Genomic DNA, 7,492 nt, shown 5'->3' with positions numbered 1-7,492 from the left:
AAGTTTTTTCTGTTGAGAACCATGAGCTCAGGCTTGGAACCATTCCAGTGGACATTGAAAGTCACAGCTTGAAGATTACAACAAAACATACGTCATTTGAAAAAGAAACAAAAATGAAACCCTGATGTTCCCAAACCTGAGACCCTTTCTTATGCGACTACACCTTAATGATCTTATGCAAGACCACCACAAACAGGATTGTTACAAGGGTCAGCCCAAGTGGAACCCAACACCACACCCACACCCACAACAAGAACAACTTTTTACTGAGAGCGCAGACACAGCTCCTGTTGTGCATAGGTGCTAAACTCCAGGTTTTGAGAGCCAGTGTCCTGCAACTTTTAGATGTGCCTCTGCTGCAACACACCTGAATCAAATAATTAAGCCATCAGGACTCTGAAGAACTTGTCTACATTGGTAAATTTGATCATGGTGTATTGAACTAGTGGCACATCAAAAAAAAAAAAAACAAAAAAAAACATGCAATACAGTGGCCATTGAAGACTGGAGTTTGACACCCCAGCCTTATTGCATCTTGAGCCTCCAATCACACCACTGACAAAAAACCCCAAAAAACTCTTACACAGGTATGATCACAAACCTTTTGCAAATTTGCAAAACCCATGTAAATTGAACAACTCCTCTGAGCATCTCAGCAACTCCCCAGAGGTATAGAGCTGGTCCACCATCGCTTTAAAGCATGGTCCCTTGATAGTTGGGACTATCAAGGGACCATGAATCAAAAAGTTTCCCGTCTGCGTAAAGAGCCTGTGTAAATCTGTAAATCAACTTTCAACTCAAACCTCAAGTAATAACAAAAATGGACAGAACGCTGCGTCCAATATATGTCTGCGCATTTAACATTGAACACTATGTGTTTTGGGTCAATGTAGCCAACAGGGACTGGTCATTTAGTTTTTATAGTATTTTGTAGTTATTGTAATTTTGTACCTGATGTTTTCAGTTGGTGTACCTTTCTCTCCCAGAATGTGGTGTAGCAATTATGTTTATAAGTTCATAAAAACCAAGACAAGTGATCATTTAAAGTAACTTTTAATAGAGTGATTAAAGTTTAGTGCAGGCCGATACGGCTATGCAACTTCAGTATGTAACATTTACTGACAGAAGGTTGCGCGGTTATTTTGGTTTGATGAGGCATACTATGGCATACTTTGTTAGGGTCAACTGGGCAGTAGAGGAATTACAACCAATATACATGGAATCAGGCTGTAATACAAACTCTCCACACAATAACACATAACAAAATGTAATTATATGCAACCATTTCCTGACTTATCTCCACAATTCACAAAAACACTCAACTAAAACAAAATATGGTGCTTCCTCTAGCGCACTAAAATGAGTTTAAACCATAGCATCATAGATAATTTTAGCTGTTTTATTTTATTCCAATAAAATAAAATTAAAAAAACAATATACCTTGATACAGGTAACTGGCCCGTGCCTATTCTTTACCTAACCCTGTACTCTGGGTGTGGATATGCTTCGAGGAAAATGGCCATTGAAATATTGAGACGCAATGATGACAAACTTGTTATACTGCGTATGATGTCCTGTTTGCCTGTGAAGTTGGAGCTCCCGAAAACAATTCAAACTGACATTATTAAAACACTGAGACAGTAACATTCCGGTTTTGGAAGATAGAAAGATCAAGGGAAAGTCTCCTCACACATTTCTGGCACTTAAACAGTCTTCTCTTATGTCACTACTATTATTGGGCAATGGGGAGACATCGGCGTCACTTAGTGCGCATGCCCAGAACAAAGATTACTCCGAAAAGCCCAACAGAGGGAAATAAACTCGAGTGATAAACAACTAATTGACTTGATAGGAGGTGAATGCATCTCTTGGATGCTTGGTTTCGTCTTATGTCGGAATTTGCAGCTTCTCTTAATCGTTAAAATACACCGAACAAGCTATAAATTAAGGAAAACGAGTTGGTGCTATTGTCAGCTGTAGAGTCAACACACGTGCAACTCCATTCACTCATATTTGGAAACATTTTTCACTGAAATTATAGGAAAATGAAAGATTGACACTTATTTTATCTTAAACGTGCAAAAATGGCGAGGAGTTTGAAAAAGCAACAGAGAAATGTAATATCTCACTGTGGTTGTTGTGGCCAGCTAATTTAAATGTGTGCATTTAAACGCTGTATTCACACTCAGCAGGCCCGTTTCCTTCCTAAAATATAGCCCACACAGACGCCAAGCACACACGAGCCGCTAACCGCGACTGAAATCCCACCGAAAGCACAAATCCACATGGCCAGCGGGGTTTTCTAACGTTAAACAAAATGTACTCACCAACGAAATAAGACACCGCAAGCGGAGAAATGTGCCACCGTTCTCTATCCGCCTCCTACTTCTCCACGCCTGTCTGTCTTCTGCGTGTATTTTCCCCAGAACAGCGTCTACGTGGGCTGCGTCGAAAATGTCAAGATTCCAGCAGTGGCTGACGGTTCTGTCGCTCCAATTCGACCCGGGTTGATTACCCTCTCGACTCGGCCAAATCATGCGACCATGGTGCCCTGAATGTCGCCTGCTGCTACTGGTCTCATCCGGGCGTTTGCGGGAGAAGGAGGGGGAAGAGCCGTCCGTCCGTTTCTGCGCTACTCTGGATGTCAGATTTGAGATGAAGGAGGGCGGGGAGGGAGTCAGTCTGGTCATTGCATGGTGACAGCATATAGTGGGATGAAATATTTTAATATCTGCAAGACATAGGTTTTAAAAAATGTTGAATAGATCAACATTTTCCCTGAATGCACATTTTATTACCACCTGAAGACATATTAATCTCTAATAGATTTCTACTAACACTGCTGTAAATCAGTGATGGATCCATGTGAATACCATTCACTGTGTTTATTTTTTTTTGCACTGTGAGGTCATTTTGTTCCAATGTACCCACGCTTGTACTCTGGCTTATTTTTTTCTTGAATTATGGAAGACATTGAGAAATGTAAAGATGGCGGCAGATAAAGATCCACATCTGGAGACTTTGGAGGCAATTAAAGCATCAATTTACCTTTTTACAGATGGATGTTTCTGTATGGCTGTCCAGACCATGCGTCCGTCCCAGACGGACCTTTCATGCACTTTCACCAAGACATTAATGTTTTGGTCATCCTCCTCTTTCTCACCGAATATACTTCAATCTTATCAGTCAGGGGGACGTTTTTTTTAGCCTCCCCTTTAACAACAAATGTATTTCATCGTACTTCTGACTGCTTTTTCTCATATATATATATATATATATATATATATATATATATATGTGTGTGTGTGTGTGCATATACACGTATATATTTGCAAATGCTATCACCTCTGCTCGTATCAGAGTGTGCTGTTTGCCAGTCTGCAGGACATAAAATAAAGGACACCGCTGAACACACCCCAATAAAGGTATTGGTTGTAACAAAACAATTAAAGGACTATAGTCTGTTACTCTACTTTGACAACCATAACATAATGCTAAATGAAATGTTTAAATCCAATCTGTTATTGTATGTTTTTTCCTCTCTTTCCATACAGGTTTCACAACCGTTTGAGCTGTTTGGAATGGACCTAAAAGGGAGACTGAAAGCCACAGAAAGTGGAAATCAATACATCTGTGTGATGACCGACTATTACACCAAATGGACACAGGCATACCTGATTACCTCAAAAACAGGAGAAGAGGTCACAAAACAAATACTTAAATTTCTCTTTCAATTTGAGGCACCAAAAAGAATTCTAACAGACCAAGGCACAGAGTTTGTGAATTCGGTAAAGTTTTATTCCATCAACATTTCTGTTTTTCAAATATGACATGCAGTTCTTTGAGTTATGCTTTTTTTATGGTTGTGACAGACAAAGAAGAACGTCTGTGAAAAACTTGGGATTAAAACGAGTCTCTGCGCACCCTACCATCCACAGACAAACGGTTCGGAAGAAAGAATGAACGGCACTATCCAATGGTAACAGATACTCATCTACAATTAGAGTCCCAATTTCACAAGTTAAATCATATTATAATGCCAATATTAAACTGCTTCTTTTCAGATCTCTGTACAAACTTTTGGGGTCCAAACCATACACTTAGGACGAGTATCTGGACACAGTAATGTTTGGACTTAGGACAAAAAAACAAATGACCACAAAGTTTTCATCTTTCTTTTTAATGTTTGGAAGGGAAGCTCGGTATCCATTTGAGATCCCTGAGAAATATGAGGTTTTAAACATTAAAAAGTGAAGTTTCAATTGTATTATAATCACATATCATTTCCATTGATGTGTGTTACAGAACAACAGTCCCCACAGTTTATGGAGGAAGAGACTGTGACTGAATGCAAAGCATCTGGATGCCATAAAAGATCTCATCAAGGAAAATGTGACCAGATCACAAACCTTGACAGAGAAAAGTTTGCACTCAGCTAGCAGAAAGTGTGAAACAGTTGGTGTTGACAAAATGTAAGTCAACAAAGAAAAGGGGGTAAGTTGGAGTCCAACTTTCTTGGACCATTGATCAGCATTCAGCCCTCCAGGGAAAGAATGCTGACCTTATTGCAGACAATGGAGCACTGTATAAAAACATCAACATCAATCACCTAAAACACTTTAAACTACAAAAGCCACAAATTCCACACAAGATAACAATACCAAAAACAGGAGCCCAGACATCAGCTCCTCCAGCCCTTCCAACCACCTCAGCTCCTACAGTCTCTCAAGCCGCCTCGGCTCCACTCCCTACAGCCGCCTCGGCTCCATTTCTTAAAACCGCCTCGGCTCCATTCCTTCCAACTGCCTCGGCTTATACAGTCCCTCCAGCCGCCTCAGTTCCTACAGTTCTTCCTACCGCATCGGCTCCTACAGTCCCTCCAGCCAACTCGGCTCCGACAGTTGCATCCAACCACCTCGGCTCCAGTCCTTCCAATCGATTCAGCTCCTACAGTCCCTTCAACCACCTCGGCTCCTACAGTCCCTTCAACCACCTCGGCTCCTACAGTCCCTTCAACCACCTCGGCTCCTACAGTCCCTTCAACCACCTCGGCTCCTACAACCCCTACAACCACCTTATCTGACACGATTTCAACAGGTATTATGTCATGTAGAAATTACGTTGACCTTGCATAATCTATTGCTGGGTTTCAGACACGTCACCCAGATGACGCGCAAAATTCAGATGGAGGGCCGGAAGTGGATTTCTCCGGTTCAAAACAAAGCCAAATTTATCACAACAAGTACGCCAATTCCCTAAATAGACTGGAACAGATGAGGCATCTGGAAAAAATATGATCCGTATTATCTCGGTAAAAAAGACTTCTCTTATAATCTTGAGGATTTATCCGGTGTCTAGGCAATTCACATGACTACCTGGAGCCGCAGACCTCATATTATACCACGAGTCAGAAGAAAGTTTTCAAAAGCCTGGAGAATACAATCATTTAGTTTCCAATTGGGTCAAGTCTTTAGAATAAAAAAAAGCTTTAGATGGCTATGGACTTGTTTCTGCCAGGTGAGTAGTGAATTGTGCTATTTTAAGTAATTAGTCTATGATAACAATGCTATTGCTAACAACGAACTAACCTATGTTATTTCTATGTGCTTGGATCTCCTGGTAAATCATTTATTTAGCTAATGCTGGAGTTGTATGTTAATGTTGAATCATTGTAGGACGCTGGATTCAGGTTTAATGTAGGTCAACTATTAACACGATCTAGATGTACATGTAGATATGTTCGTGTCTGGACACGAATATACTTGGTGGCCAGACACGAAGCATGTGGGGGAATAGTCACAGCTCATGGTGACTGTATGGCTGGGTAGGGTAGGTTATATTTAATTTATTTAACTTTTTTTTCTTTTTTTTTAGCATGAAAGTCCTACTGAATAAACATATTTTCTGTCCGTGACTTGGCACTGAACTAGCTGCTAACAACATTAGCACTATGAGGACAACCACGCTAGGGCGTAAAAATAGTACATCTTATCTTACATATGAATGCTTGTCTTTCTAAATAACTGTCCAAAAAGACATCTGAAAATACAATTTAAATGATGCAATCTTACATGTTAGAAGGTGAGAGCTGCAAACTCTGGTGTTAGTTTCCGCACCTCCTGTTTCTAGCTGTAGATTGTTGATCCACTTTTTTCCTATTTTTTAAAATTAACTCCCTTGTGACCAACTACCTTAAAAATACGAAAATAACGTTTATCTTTCTCTCTATTAGAACCGTTGGAACAACCGCACAGAACACAGAGTTTAAACATTTTAATGCTGGATCAACAGAAATAAATGGGCTCCATTTACTTCCGGCCCTCCATCTGCATTGGGTGATGTCGATGCTACGTCATCTGAAGCCCAGCAATTCAGAGGTAGAATGTGTGTTTTGATATTTTCAAACTTTTAGATAAAATGTGTAATTATAAAATGTCTACATTGGCATAATATTTTAAATGTACTTCTGTATTTATTTCTAACATTTATTTCTTAGTTTTAAACAAAGTATGGAGATGAACACATAAAGGCACCCATGTCCTCCTGTCAAAGATAGGACCATATAAATTACTTTGCTGGGACTTTGCCAGAATTTGTCCTGGACAAGAGCTGGAGAGTGAGGTACCTTAATTTCAATAAAACTTAAGACGATGGATGGATGAATGGATGGATAGATGGAGCTATGCATTAAACTTGTTCTTTTAAAACATGAATCTTTCTTTTCAGTTTATTAATGCCTACCTTCATCTCATGGTCAACAACTTTAATTGGAATCAACAGCAACAAGCCACGCTAAATGACAGCTTTGAAATGTCACGGGTTTGGCTCAAAAAAAGTCCCAGGTTAAAGGTTTGTGTGGAAGGCTTTTTAAAATTTAAATGACATCTGATGACATCCGTTTGTGGTTTATAAAGTGTTGTAATTATTTTTCTACTTGTCTTTTTTTTTCTTAGATTGATCCAGAAAAATTCAAAGTAATTGTGGGGATTGTTAAAGTCACCATTGGAGGCAGTAAGGTGAGTAAAACAAGAAAAAATGTTTTATTATCAAAAATGCAATAATTGGTTCAGTAGAATGTTAATTTAACATTTTATCCTCTCACCAAGCACATTTATGAGAAGCAAAGGGATGAAAGTATCAAGGTGGAAATGTGAAACAGTCCAACATGCCATCCAGCAAGATGATGTTTCATGTGGTGTGTTTGCTCTTAATGTGCTGTTGTCAACAAAAATTTGTACTTGACTAGGACTACTTATGTTTTCTATGTACTGTCAATTTATATAACTTTAATGTCTACTGTGCTCTCTCTTTCCACATACATCTTTATCTTTAGATAGATAGCTTTATCTATGTCATGATTTGTCGTTTTGGTGATTGTAAGGATGGACACGGTGGACCCAGGTTGCAGAGTAAATGATGGTTTTAATGGTGATAAAAAAAGGGCACAAAAAGTCCAGGCAGCACAGATGAGCATTTAGGCAAGGAACTCACA

General features: G+C 39.5%; 1 long non-coding RNA gene across 1 annotated transcript; it reads right to left on the bottom strand.

Moving 5' to 3' along the window:
• Window positions 1–2,423: 2,423 nt before the first annotated feature.
• Window positions 2,424–3,249, bottom strand: LOC107836854 (uncharacterized). Its single transcript, XR_001662824.1, has 2 exons — window positions 3,049–3,249; window positions 2,424–2,637 (listed from the first exon to the last, which is right to left on the bottom strand). It is a non-coding gene; the product is annotated as an uncharacterized LOC107836854 (long non-coding RNA).
• Between the last annotated feature and the right edge of the window lie 4,243 nt (window positions 3,250–7,492).

The sequence above is a fragment of the Poecilia formosa genome, unplaced genomic scaffold (assembly GCF_000485575.1).
Source record: "Poecilia formosa unplaced genomic scaffold, Poecilia_formosa-5.1.2 Scaffold92, whole genome shotgun sequence".
In the NCBI taxonomy this organism is placed as follows: domain Eukaryota; kingdom Metazoa; phylum Chordata; class Actinopteri; order Cyprinodontiformes; family Poeciliidae; genus Poecilia; species Poecilia formosa.
The sequence above is the reverse complement of the archived record's forward strand: the minus strand, read 5'-3'. Positions and strand labels throughout refer to the sequence as shown.